This window comes from Petaurus breviceps, unplaced genomic scaffold, assembly GCF_028583685.1.
Source record: "Petaurus breviceps papuanus isolate PSGF00001 unplaced genomic scaffold, PetGlider_PUasm1.0 90825, whole genome shotgun sequence".
Lineage (NCBI taxonomy): Eukaryota > Metazoa > Chordata > Mammalia > Diprotodontia > Petauridae > Petaurus > Petaurus breviceps.
The window spans coordinates 5,634,739-5,654,908 of NW_027187353.1; the positions used below are offsets into that span (position 1 = coordinate 5,634,739).

General features: G+C 41.4%; 1 protein-coding gene and 1 long non-coding RNA gene across 2 annotated transcripts in view; both read right to left on the reverse strand.

Annotated features, from left to right (window-relative positions):
- The window catches only part of TBC1D21 (TBC1 domain family member 21), a 247,779-nt gene that overhangs the window by 74,342 nt on the left and 153,267 nt on the right, over positions 1-20,170 (reverse strand). The gene's annotated exons all lie outside the window — the stretch shown is intronic.
- Positions 1-20,170, reverse strand: part of LOC138148688 (uncharacterized) — a 36,889-nt gene that overhangs the window by 457 nt on the left and 16,262 nt on the right. Inside the window, exon 3 of the long non-coding RNA XR_011165123.1 lies at positions 4,079-4,175. This is a non-coding gene — a long non-coding RNA (uncharacterized lncRNA). The remainder of the gene's footprint in view (positions 1-4,078; positions 4,176-20,170) is intronic.

The following is a 20,170-nucleotide window of genomic DNA, read 5'->3' on the forward strand; positions in this document are numbered from 1 at the left end:
CCTGGGTGTGGCAAGGCTTCCCTCCTCCACTCCCATCTGAAAGCTCTCCAGATCCAATTTGACTTCTTACAGGAAACCTTCTTGGACTACTGAAGGAACTTATTTTTTTGATGTCTCATGGCAAATAGTGTCTATATAGTTTGTGTTGGTAGTTAGCTATACTTTCCTCAATTTTTCTTTCTTTAATGGTGGACATGAAATCTCCCCAACCAGACTGGAAGCTGCCTGGGGGGGAGGGGGGTCTTTTCTTTTCTAGCATCCTGATGATAGTAGAAAGAGAGCTTGACCTGGAGTCAGTGGAGGTAAGTTCAAGTCCCAATTCTTTCCCTTTCTAGCTCTGACTCTGGTCTTTCGTTCCTTATCTGTAAAATGGGAATAATCACATGTATTTTACTTCCCTCACAGGGTTTTCCTCAAGAGGCTGTCCTGTTCAGGGAATGACCATTCCTTCAGTCATCTAGGTTTGCCATCTCAATGTCAGCCTTGACTCCTCATTCTTCCTCACCTCTTCTATCCAACTGGTTACCACTGCGATCTCTGGCATACACTTCCTTATTTCTGCACTCATAACCACCACTCCAGTTCCAGTCATAGTCACCTATTGCCTGTACTATGGTAATACTTTACTAATTGATTTCCCTGCCTCAGGTCTCACCTTTTTCCAGTATCTCCTCCATTTAGCCACCAGAGTGGTTTTCCCAAAGTACGGATCTGAACATGTCACCCTCTCCCCAAGTTCCAATTAATAAACTCCAGTGGTCCAGTGGTTCTTCTCTCTCCAACAATCCTGAGAGAGAGGAACTATTACTATCCTCATTTTTCAGTTGAGGAAACTGAGGTAGATAGGTTAAGGGATTTGCTAGGAGGAACATAGTAAGTGTCTGAGGCTAGATTTGCACTCAAGTCTTCCCGACTTCAGGTCCAGCTGGACTTAGCTTCCTTTAGCTATGTTTATGACTACCTGGCATTATTCATACACAGTGCTCCATCTTCCAACTCTATGGTTCTTTACGTCTTCTTCTCCCATGCCTGAATATTCTCCCTCCTCATCTCTACATCCTGGAAGCCCTCATTTCTTTCAAGAATCATCTTAAGAGCTACCATCTGCACGAGGTGATGATTCCTCATCCTCTCAACTGCTTGTGCCTTCCCTTCCAAAGAGACTTTCTTTCTGCTTTATATGTGTTTTGTTTTGTAGGTAATCGGAGTTAAGTGACTTGGCCAGGGTCACATAGCTAGTAAGTGTCTGAGGTTGGATTTGAACTCAGGTCCTCCTGACTCCAGGGCTGGTATACTTTTCATGTGTTTTGAATATGCCTACATGTGTATGTATTGTCTCCTCCATTAGAATGGAAGACCCTTGAGGGCAGGGACCATTTTGCTGTTATCTTTGTGTCTCTGATAACCTAGCACAATGCCTGGCATACAGTAAGTGTTTAATAAATACTTGCTTGGCTATTTAAGAGTGGTTTATAAACTCTGAGATGACATAGAAATACAGGATATTTTTTTCATGCCTCAGCCCAGCTAACAAGAAGTATTCCATGCCTCCTTACCAATCGGTTGAGTGATTTAACTAGATGCTCTCTATGGTGGCATTAGATTAGGGTCGATAAAAGAAGAGTAAGCCATAGAGGGGAGGGGAGGAGGGTGTGAGCTTTGTGATAAAAGTTGATTATAAATGGCATTCATGGGGGGCTTCTGGAAGCATTGTCTCTGCCCCTCCCCTTCCCTGTCAGAAAGCAGGAACTGAGGGAAGGAAATACCCTGAGAGCAATCATGAAAGATGATTTCCGGAGCTATAATTATGGTGGGCTCTGAGTGCTTTTCCCCAGCACTCTAAATTTAGAGGAGATTAGCAGCAGTATCTCAGGGCTTCCTTCCCCGCCTCCAATAAGCCATACCTGGCCCCCACCCCTCCCCCCATTTTCCCAGTCGAAGCCAGCCCTTTAGTAGTGAAGACAATCAAAGGATGTCTCATCAATCACTCCTTCCCCTTGGCAGCCATGTCCCAGGTGCGTCTCTGCTCACCCCTGCCCCAGACCTGCTCTTTACATCTTTCCCCGGGTACAAAGATCCATAGCAATGCCTCTGATCATTTCCCCAGACTGTGCATGCATTCATGTATTCAATGAGCACACCTTTCTCAAGAACCCGTTTGATATACAACTGTACTAGCTGAGCTGCTATGAACGGATTTCTTTTAGACATCACCTGCCTTTTCAACCTTCCCCATCAGGCTGGGTGGTGCAGTGAATAGAATGCTGGGTCTAGAATCAGAAAGACCTGAGTTCAAATCTAGCCTTGGATGTTTTTTTTCAAAAACGTGACTGACCTGGGAAGTCACTCAACCTCTGCCTGCCTCATTCTTCTCATCTGTAAAACAGAAATAATAACAGCACCTACCTCCCACAGTAGTTGAAAGGATTAAATAACACGCTATTTGTAAAGCACTCTGCTGAGCGCTTGGCACATAGAGTGACTCATAGACACTTGTTTTTCCTTTCCTTCATTCTCCATCCCTGGCCTCTGAGCCAAGTCAAAATTTTGTCTAAAGCAGCCTTGTTCTTTTCAGAGCTGTAGAAAATGGTTGCCCTGAATTAGGATGTCCAGGATCTCCACTAGGGGGAGAGGGAACAGACTGTTGAGAAGAAGGGGTCTCATCATAGCATAATTGATAGGACTCTGGTCTAGGGGGAAGGAAGATTCTGTCTCAGATACTTACTAGCTATGTAAACCTGCACAAATCACTTTAACTCCTCTAGGCCTCAATGTTTTGTTCCATAAATTGAGGTAACTTTACCGTCCCTAGCTATCTAGTTATCGCTGAACCTCTGATCCTTTGAAACCCAAGGCAGGCCCTGCATAGTGGCAAGAACATGCAGTAAGTCAAGAGACTGAGCTCCTCAGCCAAGCCACTACTTTCTAGGCCTGTGACCTCATCAGTGTTGATTAGGGCCAATGAGATGAATTCAATAAAGAGGCTTTGAAAACCCAAAGGTGGTATGTAAACTTGAGACATTCTTATAATTATTGCTATGATTGTGAATATTAATTTGTCCTGATTGGGACCCATTCACCTCTCCTGATTTCTACAGTGCTCTCAAACAGCTAGCATTTATCACTTTTCTCAAAGCTGTATTCCATGCTCTGCCAAGTATTCCTTTGCTTAGTGACGGGACAGACATTTATTTATTTTTCCCTTGTCTCAAACTGCAGTCTCTTCTGTTTGGTCTCCCATACTCAAACATCTACTCTTCCTTGGGCCTTTGTCTCTCCCAGCTATGTGGCTGCTTCTCTCATCTCATCCCAAACCACACCCTAGGATTGTATTTGGGTAGGTTTCCATCTCCCCGATACCAAAATATTGACTTTGGCTTTTAGCAGTGGTGTAGAATGTCAGTCCTCATTATAGGCCTTTACCCATTAGCAGAAAAATTGTGAACTTATTAATGGAAGAGCAGGAAACAGAACTGGAAGAGGACTCTACCGGGGGGCCCTAGGACTAGGTTGGGTAGAAGCTGTGGGGAACCATTTTCTTCATCATTTCCAAAATTTCAGAGTTGCCCACTTACAAGATCACATCTGGCCCAGTCCTCTAACCATGAAGAAGAGGGGGGATGAGTGAAGAGACTGAGAAGGAAGACTTATGGAAGACCCCTATCCGATGGGAAAAGCCTAGTCTTTACCCTTGGGACTTTCCAATAGAGGTTGGCTTTTTAGACCATTCCAAGGTGAATATGGAAAGGATTTTTACAAAGCACGGAAGCTCCCTTCACTAGGCCTCCTTTTAGATAGCTGTTCAATTTATCCATTTCGGTGAATATGTATTAGATGCTGAATATACATAAAATACCCTGCAAGATTCTAGAATTATAAAAGTAGACTCTGTCCTCAAGGACCTTACAACCTAATGGGGGAAGAAGGACAGTATATCAATAACTATGACACAAAAGCTATTGAGGAAAATAAAAAAGAGAAATTCAGAGACACGCTTGGCAGCTAGTCTGCACGATTCATAGGACACTGAACTTAAAGTCATTAAGACCTTTGTTTGAATCCTGCCTCAGGTACTTACTTAGCTATGACATTCTAGGCAAGGCTCTTCCTGCTTCCAGCCTCAAGTTCATCATCTATAAAATGGGGATAATAACAGTATCCATCCCATGGGATTTCTGCAAAGATCAAAGGAGATAACATACGCAAAGATTTTTTTACACCTTAAAACACTGTGTGCTGGCTATTATGCTAGGAGAAATTTTAAAAGAGAAAAAACACTATATTATAGTAACAAGACAACATAATCAATCAATCAACCCATTTCAATTAAGCACCTACTATATGCCAGGTACTGTACTAAATGCTGGGGATAGAAATACAAAAGTGAAATTATGCTGGTCCACAAGAAGCTTATTGGGAGACAACATGCACAGATATAAGTATTACATATACAATATTATACATAAAATTAATAAATACATTTAAAAATGAATAAATGAACAAATAAATAAAAGCACTGAATGAATAAACATAAATACATTCATGCATATATATGTGCATGCATGAATTTATACCTACATACATTCATGCATCCATCTATCCATTCCTCTATCCATCCATCCATCCCTCCATCCTTCCTTCCATCCATCCATCCATCCATCCTTCCATCCATCCATCCATCCATCCACCCATCCACCCATCCATCCAAATAACTAAGAGAACAGGCCCTAATCACTGGGGAGATCAAGAAAGACTTCAAGCCAAAGGTAGTATCTAAGCTAATTCTTGACAGAAACTAGATATTATAACTATATCAATTATGACAGAGGCAATGCGGTAAAGTGTCTAGACAGGCAGCCTTGGAGTCAGGCAGTCTTGTGTCCAAGTTTTGTCTAATATACTTACTACGTGACCCTCGGCAAGTCACCTAAATTCTCAGGGCTCTAGGGAATTCTCCAAAATCATATGTTACCAATGACTGGGCAGTCTGCATTAGCGTTTTGTCCAAGGGGAATTTCCGTACCAGTAGCTCCCCACACAGATCATCTTACAAGTCTTCACCACAAACTAGAAGCCAAACTAGTAATAAGATTATGACTCTGACACATTAATAAGTTCCTCCGGCACATGGAAGAGACCCACACAGCCAAGAACATCATTAATCCCCATTTTGTTCCTTCAAAGCTAATAAATCTTTATAAACACAGCTCTGGCCAGGAAGGGTCTAGGGAGTTAGTTGTCTGCTTTCCCCCTTCTGCTTTCACATCTAAAAAACAAAATTTTGTCTATCTCCATTTATGCAGCAAGTTGCTGGTTGTGCAGGAGGAAGGGATGTCTTCATTCACCCACAAAAAATTCTGGAACTATAAGAAAATTCTTCAATTGAGGGGATGAAACCACCTCTCTGGCATCTCTTCCATTTGTTCCTCACCTTCCTTTGAGGCTTGAGAAAAATGGAACAAGAAGCAATGAGTCTTGGGTTTCTGGAACTACATAGAAAGCATGGGACAGAGTAATAAAAAAGACATGAAGAATCCTTTTTTTCAATCAATTGTTGAAGATGCTGATGAGAGATTTCTTTATTTAGGCATGGGTTGCATTAGATGGTCTCAAAAGTCCCTGCCACCCCTAGTTCTGAGATTCCATGAAGGTTTTCCAAGCGCTCTGCTCACAACCATCTCGTGAGGCAGAACATACAGCTGGCATTGGTCTCATTTTACAGATGAGAAAATGGAGGTTCAAGGAATTAATTGACCAGCCTTACAGTAAAGTTTCAGAGTTTTTTGACACCAGGACCAAGGTTCTCCCCGCTCTAGCATGTCCCAAATTGGGATAGGGATTAGGAAAGGCTGGGAGATCAAATGGAAAGAATGTGGGACAGGAGACCTAAACTTTACTTCCTTTCCCTTCTCTGAGCATCAGTGTTCTCATCTGTCAAATAAAAGTGTTAAATCAAGATGGAGCTTTAAAGTTCCTTCCAGTTCTAACATATTCTCTCTCTCTCTCTCTCTCTCTCTCTCTCTCTCTCCTCTCTCTTTCAGAGTCAAGTACTTTTAGCTTTGGGATGGGACCATGAATAAATGTTGATATTGAAAGATTTCCAAGCCAGAGGCCTTGTAGTCCACACCCACACGTGGTAAGTGGTGTGTTGGATATCAGCAAATAATGGAGAGAAAAATAAGTTTTTCCTTAATATCACTTTGCCTTAAGACTATGCTGGAAAACACTTTTCAGTACAGCTACAAAGCCACCCAAAGAACCAAGCAGCCAACATTGCACCACAGCACCCCTTTATGGTGCCTACAGGCTGCTTCAGCTCTATCCTGTTTCCCTTGTCCAAATCCTATCTCTGAAAGCAATCACAAGGTCCCTTCCAACTCTAAATTTTCAATCCTATAATTCTAATAATTCAATCCACAAGCATGCATTGAACTCCTACTATGTGCCAGGAACCATATTAGGTGCTGGGGACACAAATACAAAAATGAAAGTCTCTGTCTTCAAATATCATTGAGGAACAGACATCATAAAGTTATGTATATACATATATGTAATGTACATATGTGTGCATACACATATACGTGTGCTTCCATACCAATTGTATTGTGTTCCTATATGAATGTACATGTGTGTACATTATATGTGCATGTGTGTGCATACACTGTAACACATATACATTGATGTCTATTTCTTTATTCTCTAAAAGATATAGAAATAGCCATAGAGTTGTCTTATAGATATACAGCTATAGAAATAGATCTAGAAATAGATCTAGATATGGATAGCTACAGATAGATGTAGAAATAGACATGGAAAGACATATATACATATACACCATATACATATACATATGCATAGACATGTAACACACATATGCATATACATATACATATAATAAACATATACATGTACATATACACATAATATATATCAGGCTTCCTGCTACACATATCCTCATACCCCCTCAGTTGATGACTCTGGGATTCATTTCATCAGCCACAACAAGGAAGGGCAGTATTCATGCCAAACCGAAACAAGAGACTAGTGGCAAGTTCCTTCCTTGAATCCTACATGTCTCACCAAGATTAAGTCTTAAAAAGGTATTTTGGTTGTGCCTTTAAATAATATAGGTTCCAAAGTAGATTGTTTGGGCCAAAATTATTGAGGTAGTATGTCTGTACTGGTCAGACTAGAAGTCAAGATATGCATTCTAGTCCCAGGAATGCCACCTACTCATTACCTCAGGCAAGTCCCTTATTTGGGTCTGGGTCCCAGTTTCCCCATCTGTAACGTTCTGTTTTCTCCCTCTCATAGGACTGTAATGAGAATGAGATGAGCTAAAGAGTGCAGAAAAAGCTTTGGACATCAGACAGATGGAACCAATTGGATACTTTAAGATTCTACTTCATATTTTCTCTTTTGACTGAGGGTCAAAGTCTTTTGGTTTCTGAGGGTTGATATTTGTCCATCTGCTTTGGCCAGGACTCTTTCCAGATGGGGTGGTAAACCAAAGGAAAGAGACTTCCTGTCTCTTTGGCAGAGTCAGGATGAAGATTTATAAGCTCTGAGCTTCTAAATAGCCTGTCTTTTAGGCCACTGGGTTAGCCATGTTCAAGGGTTCCCAATATCCTAGGGGTTATATATCAATCCAGTAGGACTCCTACATAGGAATAATTTGAGAAATCAAAGAAATCAAGAACAGAACTGGAACAGAACATATCCAAATAATCAAATCCACCACCACCAGCTCATTCTAAGCAATAGCAGATTGAAATAACTCCTAAATATATGATAACCACTCGTCAGAATCCTCAGGGAATGGAATCCCATAATCCTTCCAAGTCAACCATTCTGATATCTCTCAAGTCTCAGATGGGAAATTTTTTCCTGTGTCTAACCAAATCCCAATTATTTCCCTTGTAAGCTTTCCCCCCATCTTCTATCTTCCTTTGGTGCCCAGTGACCATATCCTTCTGGAAATGTTTCTAAGTTTTGAGGGTGAACATTTTATCTCCTCATTCTACCTCCCTAGGCCTCACATAATGGAACTCCCCTAGACCTCTTTTTGGCCCAGACTCATGACTTCATTCAGGTAGTAAACTCCTGGTGTGGAAACTTATTCTGCCAAAATAGATCAGGCAATAACTCAGTAATACAGTCATAGAGAGTTTTCTGGGGGCAATTACAAATTAAGTAACTTGGCCATGGTCCCATAGCTGTTAGGTTAAAAAGTCAAGACTTGAACTCAGATTTTACTAATACCAAGGCTAACCGTTCAATAGGCCAAGCTGTCTCTCATGTTATATATACTTAATAATAATTCATGTTAACAGCCCTTTAAAGTGTATCCAATAGTTTTCTCATAAAATCACTCTGAAGTAAGCAGAATTATGATTCCATTTTACAAAGAGGAAGCTTAGGTCTGAGAAATTAAGTGATTCTCTCATCTGCAGCCAGGATAATATTTTTTATTAAATGAATGAATGAATCATTGGAATCAACTTTCTGATCTCTGGGTTCAATCATAATCATAATATATTTCTCTTTCCAAAGCTCTTTCATACACAAATCTCATTTGAACTGCACTGTACCCCTATGAGAGCCTATATTGTTGTCTCCATTTAGCAGATGAGAAAACTGAGATCCAAAATGCTCAGGTGATTTGCCCAAGGTTACACAGCAAATGGCTGCCATTAGAGTCTTGGCCTCCCCACAAATATATAGTTCCTTTGCTCTTTTCTGCTAAATCTCTAGGTTTGATTCTTTCTTCATTAGCTTGTTTTCCAAATTCTCAGATCACCTGAGAAATATGACCTTAGCTCCCATTCCCTCCAGCCTTTGGGTAACTCACAGCCTGTGAATAAGGCTGCCCTCCATATCCTTTAGCTCCCATTCCCAATCACTTGAGATCCTGGAGCCTGGGATTAAATGTCCTATTTCTCATGCTCTAAGTGCCCAACAGTAATATAGCTGACTTAGGTAAGGACATCAGCATTTCCCTTCCCATCAGCCTTGGGGACAAGTTGGAGCATTTAGAGTTGGCAGCTCTGAAGTCCCTGGCTGGCTTGCCAAAGAACAGCATTTCAGATCAGAGTCCAGCTGTGAGTGTCCAAGGACCAACCAATGACTGGGAGCCATCCAGTGACTTAACGTAAAGCCATCATAGGACCTAGGGAAAAAAAACAACTCCACACATAGTAAACAGAAGGTACTTCAGATGAGAATGGAAAAGAAATTGGGAAAAATGACTGAACCTAAAAGGACGATGAAACATGAGACTGAGGAGTCACCTCCCACTCCTGCACATAACTCCTATCTGGGCGGTTCTATTTCCCAAATCATGATGATATCCATTATCCTACGAAGCTGGCCACATTACACCAACCCCCATTCAATGAACTCCAATGACTCTTTATTATTTCCTGGACCAAAGAGATGGATAAAATAATCTATTTGACTAATAAAGTCATTCCTACCTCTCCAGTCTTCTTACACTTTCCTCCCCTCCAGGTACCCTGTGGTCACCTTCATATTCCTCATACAATACTCCATCTTCAGACTCTGGGCATTTTCTTTGGCACTCCCCCATGCCTGGATCACAACTAAAAAGTGAGCTGATGAGGATCCAGGAAGGCAAACTTCATCACATTAGACTGTGAAGTTGAGTTAGGGAATTTCCATCAAGCAAATCAGACTGATTCATGCTCTTCCCCAATCAGCCTAGGACCACAACAGCAGCAATTACTGAACTTTCAAGGTTCAGCTCAACACGGACTTCTTCCCTGAAGCCTCCTCTGAAAAACCCATCCCACACAGATCTCCCTATCCTCTGACCCCCTGCAGCTCTTAAGAGACTAAACCATATAATCCAGCCCTGATTGCTTTCTTTTGTTCTTTCTTGCTTATGTGTGAGTCATCTCCCCTGACAAATTATGAGTTTCCCGAGACCAGGAACTGTCTTCTTCTCCTCTCCCCTACAGTGTCTAACTGCAAATGACAGAATCTTAGTGTTGGAAGGGGCTCCAGAGGCCATTCAGACCCTGTGTAGCAGCAAGCACCCCAAGCGTCCTCAGGGTGGCTGTCCATGCAGGTTCTTGGATCTGCTTTGATAAAGGGAAGCAACTCAAAATGGGTTAACAAGCTTACTTTAATCAGTCAAACATATATCGTTTACCTAGTTCAGGGGAAAAGGTCAGCACCCCGAACTTCAGAGTATACAGACAGAATTATCAAGACAGAGAAACAGATCAAGTAGACAGGTTTCCAAACTGTCCAACCATTACATCCATACCAAATCAACATCTGGGTTTTCAAAGCTGGGGGGCTCTCAACAATGGTTTCCCAGAGTCTTATCTGATCAAATCACAGAAAACTTCTCAAAGTGAGCCCCAAAACAAAGCCTCAAATCAGGGTTTGTATAGCCTTCTCCTGGCTCAGAGAATGTAACAATCTTCTGGACCCACTGGCCAATCAAAAAGTATCTACTGAAAAACAAGCCTCCCACCCCAGGCTCCAGGTGCACTTTAGCCTAGGGGCAGGGAAGATCTTAAAAATTTACATTCCCATTACACCCTGCCTAGGCTCATAGTGGTGAGATGTATGGATTATATGAGCAAGTGAATGACTGACTTTTGGGAATCAGAGTTGCAAGTGGACAGTTCTTTGGTTCAAGCTCCCACAAATACAGACTATAACAATTGGCATAATTATATTAATTTAAGGTTTATAAGAGCCTTGGGAGGTGGGCAATGCTAATATTGTCCTTATTTTATGCCTAAGAAAAATGAGGCTCAGAGACATTGTTCAGATCATTCAGTTGGTACACGACAGGATGTGAAACCTGAATCATCAGACTTCAGTGTTCTTTCTACTGACCCAGGATGCCTCTCTAACATGCTGTGAAAAGTGAGTCTAGGGCCCCCTGGATGATGCAGCTGGTAGAGCACCAGTCCTGAAGTCAGGAGGACCTGAGTTCAAATCTGGCCTCAGACATTTCCTAGTACGATCATGGGCAAGTCACAACCCCAATTGCCTCAAAAAAAAGTGAGTCTAACACTTGATCAAGTCTCTCACATCTAGACTCCCCTGGATATTATCCCAGTTTGAGCCACTTTGTGGCATAGGCCAACAGTGGTTCAGAGCCATAGTTCATGAGTTTCCATTCATAATGCTTTTGCCAATCAACTAAAGGACACATAAATTCAAAGCAAAAGACACTTAATTAAACAGCATGGTAAAAAAAAATTACAAGGAAGACTTCTACCCTGCACTTAGGGACATACTCTCCCACAGACTACTATACTACCAGTGGCAAAAAGATATAAAAGGAACATCAATGACCAGGAAATACACACAGTACAGTATATACATGAATACAAGCATGTATCAGTATGTATGTTTGTGTGCATATGTATGTGTGTATATATACACATGTAAATTTGTATTTTTATATATTTTGCAGACATATTATAGACGTAGAGTCAGGATGATTTAAGTTCAAATCCAGCTTCGACACTTACCAGCTGTAAGTGGGCAAGTCATTAAACCTGTTTACCTCAGTTTTCTCAACTACAAAATAAGGAAAACAGTAGCACCTACCTCCAAGAGTTGTTGTGAAGATCAAATGAGATGAGATTTCTAAAGCACTTAGCACAGAGTGCCTAGTGTAGACAAAGCATAATATAAATTTTAGCTATTATTATTGTTGTTACTATGAATATATATTCTGTATCTATATCTAGATATATACATATGTATGCATATTTATACATACATCTACAGAAACTCATATATACAGTTGTGTACATACACATGTGTACATATACATATGTGTATACATGTACCTACCTATTTTGTGTGGATACACATACCTGGAGTTATAGGTATGGGAGGCAGCTTGTTGGCTCAGTGGATAGACATATGTATAAATGGGCATATGACACACATAAATATATGAACACATATCCATGTCTTTTTATTATCCACTTGAGAAGGAAATGACAAATCACTCCACTATCTTTACCAAGAAAGCCTCACAGGCGTGATTGGTATACTATGGTCCACGGGATCCCAAAGAGTTAGACACAACTGAACAACAACAGGTATAGGTATGTAAGGAGATATGTCTGTGTGTATGTATGCATATATGTCTCTGTGTATGTGTGCATGCATGTCTTTGTGTGTGCATGCATGTCTGTGTGTGCATGCATGCATGTGTGTATGTATATGCCCGTGCCTTGGTGTGTGTATTCACATATATGTATATATACATATACACACATGCTGAGTCTATCTAAAACACAAACATGTACATACACATGAATATTGTGCATATGTATATATCTTGATATATTCAGATATATGCATATATGTATGTACAGGAACATGCACATATGAACACATATACACTTATTTCTATCTGTTGCTACATGTGGTTGGGGCACAGGGACACAGACACAGCCATGTTGTGCCTCAGATTCTGCAGAGCTACTGATGATGTTCTCTGATGGTATTATCAGGTGAGTTGCTTTCCCCCTGAGCTGGGGTCTTCCACTGCTCTTCTCCCTGGTTTACCACTATCTGCTGGGCAGCTGAAAAGCAGGTGTCACTTTTGCTTCTCTCTGCTGCCATCTGTTGCTCCTTCCCAACCAATATAATGGAGGGGAGGGGTGTGACAGCTCTTTAGACCCATAGCCCCAGGGATCATCTTTAGTTCCTTTTGACACAGTTCCAGCCCGCTGTAGCTGGGGAGTGAGTCAAAGAGAAGCCCTTAGGCATCTTGACATCTGTCTTTTGAAGCCTTTCCTCCTGATGCTGCTTGGAGCACCTCCTGCTAGCAACCAAATCAAGTTTCCTTGTATAGGTGAGAGGCCCCTTGCAATTCAGGCTTTTGCTCAGTTTTCTTGGACATGGAGATAGAAGGGTTTGGGTTTTGTATTAAATTATCAGACTTTAACTTAAGGCCACCCCTCTGTGCCTCACTGTCACAGTTACATGGCCAGAGAAAGAGAATATCAGATAGTAAATATCCATACAGATGCCCCCTTCTTCTTACATCATCTTACCCTCCCTTGGTCTCAGTTTCCTCATCTGTAAAATGAGGCGTTTGAATTCAGTGGTCTCTGAGGTCTCTCCCAGCACTAAGCAGATCATCCTATGGTCTGGTCCTTATGGTCAGCTTAACAATGTCTCTTGACAGATTGGCAGTATGGCTCCCAAGCCCTTCCAGAGAGAGTAATGGGAAAAGAAATAGACAACATTCCAGTATAGCTCAAATCCATCCACCCTCCCTATGGGGGGGGGTCACCCCTTCATGTGAACACCAGCAGAGCCACCTTCAATGGGTTTATAAGAACTGGAGTCTCAGGGACACAGACTGGGAAAATGGGCCCTAGCTCAGCATAAGGAAGAGAAAGAGATTTGTCTATACAGCTAATTTTGAGGCAGTCCATCCCCCATATCTCTTCTAGGGAATAAAATGAACTGTCAGCAATCTTCAGATCTCCAGTAAAAATAGTTAGGAGAGAGGAAAAGTGGGAGAATAGAGTAGATTAGTGTTTACTTGTAAATTCCACACAGACACGGACCACATCTTCCTTAGTATTTCAGGGACTCCCACATTTCCTCTGTCACACTGGAGATTTCCAGAAGACACTGGCTGTATCTTCCCTCATTTTATGAAGGATCCCTTGGTAAAAGGGACATATTCCCTATCAGAGGAGGGTAAGGGGGAGACATTTCTCTGATATCTCATGTGTTTTTAGATATAACAATGTACTGACTTATTTTATTTAACTGTTATTCATTTGTTATAAGGAAGGTTATAGTTGGGGAATGAAAGTCACTGGAAATTGACAGCGATTTTTTTTAAAAGAGCATCAATAAAATATTTTTTTTAAAGCATCGTGTCTAATCTTTCCTCTTTCTCTCCCCAGTGTGCCTAGTATAGGATTCTGCACAAAGGAGATATTCTATAAATACCAGTTTTGCTGTTCAGTACTTCCATTACTCTGTCTCAGCACCCAAAACAGCCTGCTGCTGGGGATCCCAGCAACCAATAAATATTACTGATGACCAATGAGAAGAGCCTCACATTTTGTCTGCACCTAAAGCATTGCCCTAGTGAAAGAGATACCTCTCCTTCTCCTTTGTTCTGAGGCTGGCCAGTGAGGAAAGAGCAAAGATGGCTAGGAATTCTCTTATTTCAGTCCTGAAGACAGCTCTCTTACTGGTAATGCTAATCTGTCTCTTTCAGTTATTTCCTAGGTAAGTTAGTGCCTAGGATTTTGCCATAGCCAGGCTTCTTTGAGTACTTCATGTGGAGGTTTCTGAGGACTTGGCAGTTACCAGTTATTTCTGACTTTTGAGGGAGACTATGGATCTCTCCATTTTAAATTGGGACAGACTGGAGCCCAAAGGATGAAACATGGAATAATGAAGAAGTGTAAGGGTTATGGGATTTAAAGATCTTTCATGCCCCATTGGACTTGCTGACGTAGCAGGAAGGGGCGGAGCAAGAGGAAGCGGAAGCCAAACTAGAGTTCCTGCAGTGGTTGGTGGTGGTGGCGACGGCGGCAGCAGTGGCAGCGCGAAGCCCTTTTTGAGTTAGCCAGAATTTCTGCTAAGGACTCCTGCTGAGGACTGCCACGGGCCGGAGCTGCTGGGAGCATGCTTCCCGGACACTGGGTGGTTGCTGTGAGTGGGGAGAGGAGGACCTTTGCCTGAGGTAGCCTGTTCTGTTTTAAAGGCTTGAAAATGTGGGTGCTTTCTACTTTATCTACCTGTGCCAATGTCATAACTACCCTGATGGCTTTCACTTTCTGGTTTTGGGACTCAGTCTTTTGGTATCTTAATAAATTTTCTAGTTTATTCCCCCATATGGCAAGCATGACATATTTTGTGATGGATAATTATATCAGCATATCTGTAATCTCCATAGGCATTGTGAATATGGCATTGCTGATACAAGAAGTTAGGGTGAGATTCAGCCTAATAGCCTGAATTAGGTCTATATCTTCTCCTAGAAGAATGTAAACTTCTTGAAGCTAGGGACTTTGTCTCTTTTTAATCATCATGGTCTCCAGTGTCTTACACATATTAGACATCTAATAAATGTTTGTGGAACTGAATTGTTTTGTTGTTGAATATGAATTGTTTGAGAACAGAGATTATGCCTTCCTTTCCCCCTCACACACCCCCACCACAGGTTGTACTACAGAGCCAGCCACGATGAGACCCAGTAAATATTTGCTGGATGAGTGATTGAGTGAAGGGTAATTTCAAAGTATACAGGTTTGGAGCCAAAGGGATGGATTCTATAACCTCTTATTCTACTGTATGCTCGGCATTGCCACTAGATAGATTTTCCTTAAACATAACTTTTCCTGTGTCACACATTGCCATCCTAGACTCACTCAAAATCATCAGAGCTTGTCATCATTGCCTCCAAGATATGATCCACCCTCCTTAACTGGCATTCCAGGCTCACCACAATCTGGATACCTCACCTACCTTTCCAATCATGTTCTTATTGCTGTCCAATCCAGGTGCCCTACTCCATATTGGCCAGTCTTGGCTCTGTCCCTGGCATGTGCTATGCCCATTCCCAGCTGCTCACCTTTGTTCATACCATAGTCCTCCAGCCAGAACCTTTGGCTTTGACATATCAATTGGGAGGATTCTTTGAGTCCAAGTACCATTTCCATCCCCTTTCAGAAGCCAAGAGAGGCAACTTTATGGGAGAGCAATGTGACTATGGGAGTCTATTGTACCTTCATAAGTGGCCTTTATGTCTAGGAAGCCTCCATCAACCCTTCCCTGGTCACTGCAGTCCACAATACTTTAGGTACAAATTCTGATGCTAAATTTTGGCAAAGCTTTAGGTGCAGTTAATTTTTACTTCCTCTGACTTCCTGAACCACTCATTTGACCCTTGGTATGTACCCTCTTCCACTGACTATCTTTTCACATGTGAGTCTTCTCTCCCCAACTGGGCTAGACTAATAAGAACCAACATTTATAATTCCACATAGTGTATATTATATTATAGATTGTGTTATGTCATATAAGTATAATTATACACAATTACTATATATAGTACATTATATAATATATACATATATTGCATAATGTCTAACCTACATGTCATTTTATATTTCTATTCAATTTTTAAAATTAGTAATCCTTTATTTTCCCACCCCTTCCCCAAATGATAAAGAAAAATAGAAAAACAAATATCCATATTGTAACGAAGATGTATAGTCAAGCAAAACAAATTCCTATCTTGTCCACATCTAAAAATCTGTGTCTCATTCTGCATCTTGACTCCATCAGGCCTCTGTAAAGAGATGAATAACCTGCTTCCTAATTGGTCCTCTAGAATCATAGGTGGCCAGGGCAGTGATCAGAGTTGTTAGGTCTTTCAAAGTTGTTTGTCTTTACAATATTGCTGTTATTGTTAATTGCTTTCCTGGTTCTTTTGCTTTGCTTCACTCTGCCTAAGTTCATACAAGTTTTCCCTGGTTCTTTTGAAACTACTTCATTATTAATCTCATTTGATATTAACAATGGCCCTGTGAGACAGGGATTATAGGTGTCCATTTCATAAATAAAGAAATTGATGCTTTACAATTTTAAGTGACTTACTGTCACATAGCTAGAAATGGTTAGTGTTAGAAATGGGAGTGAAACCCAGATCTCTCCTGACCCAGCATCCTTTCCTTCTTGTCTCAGTGGCCTGTCAAAGTCAAGAGGGACTGTGCATCATAGACATCTTCATGCATTCTCATGTACTCCAGTCTCTTTCTCCAACCTGGAACTCCAGCTGCTGCCCTGGGGTCCTGAGCTTCCAATGAATGACAATTCACCATTCCTAGCCCAACAAAAAATCAACTCACTCTCATTCATTATCCATATGAATTTCCCAACCAAAATATCCCTTCCTGGTCACTACTCCCCTGTATACATTGTTGTTCAGTCATTTCAGTCATATCTGACTCTCTGTGACCCCATTTGATATTTTCTTGGCAGAGATACTGGAGTGGTTTGCCATTTCCTTCTCCAGCTCATTTTATAGATAAGGAAACTGAGGTGAACAGTGTTAAATGACTTGTTCAGGGTCACACAGTTACTAAGTGTCTGAGGTCACATTTGAACTCAGGTCTTCTTGACTCCAGGCCCAGTGCTCTATCCATGGTGCCACCTGGTTGCCTTTCCCACCTTGCTGCCTCTTATATATACACTGTTTCCCTTATAAGAATGTAAGTTTCTTGAGGGTATCTTGTTTGTCATCTGTTTCCTAATGCTTATAGCAAGCATTTAATAAAGGTTTTTTCTCTTATTCATTCATTCATATTTCTAGATGAGATATGACCCCTTATTGCCTTGAACACAGTTGGTGCTCAGTTAATGTCTTTTGATGGATTGAATTTTTATCTAACCCACAGATGTTATCACAATCAGGGAAGCAGGACAGTTGGTCTATGTTGATGTATCTGCTGCTGCCAATCATTTTAATGAAAGTGCTAGTGTCTCCCCTAACTATGAGGTTGCCCATAGGCAGTCCATAAAAGCAGGGACAGCCAAAGCTTCTGAAATAGTGTTTGGGCTGGCTCATTCTATATACAGAGTCATGAATGTTGGAAGAAGGGAAGCAACAGAGCCATATGAGACCTCTTCAGAGCTGAGCAGTGTGGCTCTAAGGGAATCTGGTGTTTCTGGATGGCCTTCATGGCTGTGTTTATGGCCCTTTGTGCTGTGCACACTTCAGAGAAGTCTAATGTACTAGACTGTGCTGCGAGTTGCCTGAGGTGTTGGAGATGAAAATATTGAAATATATTTCTGTCACAAGATCCCTGGATCCCTGATGATACCTTTCTGGAGCTTCTGTATTATCTCAAATGCATTTGTGGTAGACGTCATTGGACCTTTGCAGTCAGATGATATGAGACCCCATCAATCATCATTTTCATGGATTTTAGATTTAAGAACCATAAAGCCCATCTGGACCAAACTCCCATTCACATGAGAAATACTTTCCATAGCATTCCCGAGAGATGTTCGTTTAGCCTCTGTTTGAATGCTTGTGGTGACAAGAAGCTTGCCATCTTCTAAGTTAGCCCAACCCACTATCAAGCAGACAGTTATTTGATCAAGCAGACTTAATTATTAGATTTTTTTCCTCCCCTGTTTGATTTAAGAATCAGTCAGGAGTCAACAGAGAGCAATCTGTCTCTCTAACTACCACACATTGGTCCTCATTCTTCCCTTCCCCCCTTCACCTGAGTCACACAAATCAAATCTACTGCCTCATTCTTGGGTCCCTCATAACCACAAGTGAGGCTCCCAGAGCTTTGGCTGTGTCTCTGTCAAGGACATCATTCAGCCTAGCAGAGTTCTCGCAAAGAGATGATTCACAGAAGCCCAGCTCAATACATGTCCCAATCAATTGCACTGGCTGCTGTTCAGGTCCAGCCCGCTCAGGAAGCAGAGAACATCAACACAGAAATGAAAACAGGCCAATTCATTAAGTACCCGTTATCTGATGGGACAGCTTGGCCCTTTACACTGAATAATCATTGACACAAAACTTAGTGTCTGAGTGGAAAGGGAGGAAGAGATGCCGGGCTGGGTCAGACTTGTCAGCCAAAGAATAGAAGGTCTGATCAAAACTCACTAGAGTGCTTGAGTGGGAAGGGACCTTAGCGATGACCTAGTCTAAACTGCTCACTTCAGAGAGAAGAAAATTGAGGGATGCAGTGACTTTCCAAGGTCATCCAAGTATACAAGACTAGAGCTTAGGTCTCCTCATTCCCTACCCTTGCTCAGGCTCTCTCTGCTAGCTTATGTGCATACTGGACTAAATAATTCCTGACTCACAAACCTTCATGGAACACTGACATGAGGGTATAATTTAGGGGGATAGATTTCTTCTTTTATCCTCTATCATCTGGTACTAACTTGGTCTAAGGGATCCTCCTTTATTCCAGTTCTATCAGTAAATAAAACACCTTATCCTTTAAGGCCTAGATCAGATGCTGCCTCCTCCCTGAAGTCCTTGGCGATCTCCCCTAACCAGATTGAGCTCTGACTCCTTTGTATTAAAATAGCATATGGAGATTCTTTCTCATATTTTAGAATGATAGGATCATAGATTCTCACATTCTTTCTCATGTTTTAGAATGATAGGATCATAGATTTGAACTGAAAGAAACTTCGAATTCACCTAGTCTGATCTGATCCCCTTGCCCATCCTTTTTGTTGTTACTATTGCTATTTTCCATTGTTCTTGAAGAGGATTAATGACATTATGAGGGTGAAGTCTTGACTTGTGTGTGATTTGGATATGATTGGTGCAGAGCAGCACAAAGTCACCAGGCTCACTCACTCCTCCAGAATCATTGAAGTACAGTGTCAAGACAAAGGTCAAGAGGATTGGCGATAGCCCAGGATGCACAGAAAATATGTCATGAAGGGTCCAAGGGTCTAAAAGACAATAGCTATGTGATCCCATTAAAGTGGTAATTTATCTTTTTGGTAAAAACACCTTCCAGCATCTAATTCATATTTTATGTGATTCTTGTCAATGACATTTGGAAAATTCTCCAAATGGGGACATATTCAAAGCAATGGAGGTCTTCTTTTGATTCTTTTAATATTTCATGAAAAACATTATGAGGCTATCCATCTTCTAATCCCTCAACCTCTCAATTCCCTGCCAAGCCATCATCCTTGCATTAGCTTACTCTCCTCCTTTTCCCATCTTGACCCTTCCTGGGTAATTCATCTCTACATTATCCTCTTCTCTTGAGTCCCCAGCCTCTTTATCATGGTGCTGATCTTATCCTGGGCCAAGCCTCAGTCCTGGATCATTCTCACCACCCTCTGCTTTTGCTCTTAAACAGGTGCTGCTGAACAAAGAGAAAAATCACAAAACCCTGTTCACTACATCCACTATAAATTTATGTTCATAATCTCAAATGGGCCCTCACTCTTGCTGGGTAATCCTTCCATACCTCCCTAAATAGTTCACTTCCATCACCACAAAAACTCATCCAAACTTTTTCATCATTCTTCAAACCTCCCATGGTTCCTCCAATCTTCGCCTTCTAAACTGAGAACCTTGCCTCAGATTTAACTGAAAAAATTGAGACCATTCTCCCCAAGCGCCTTC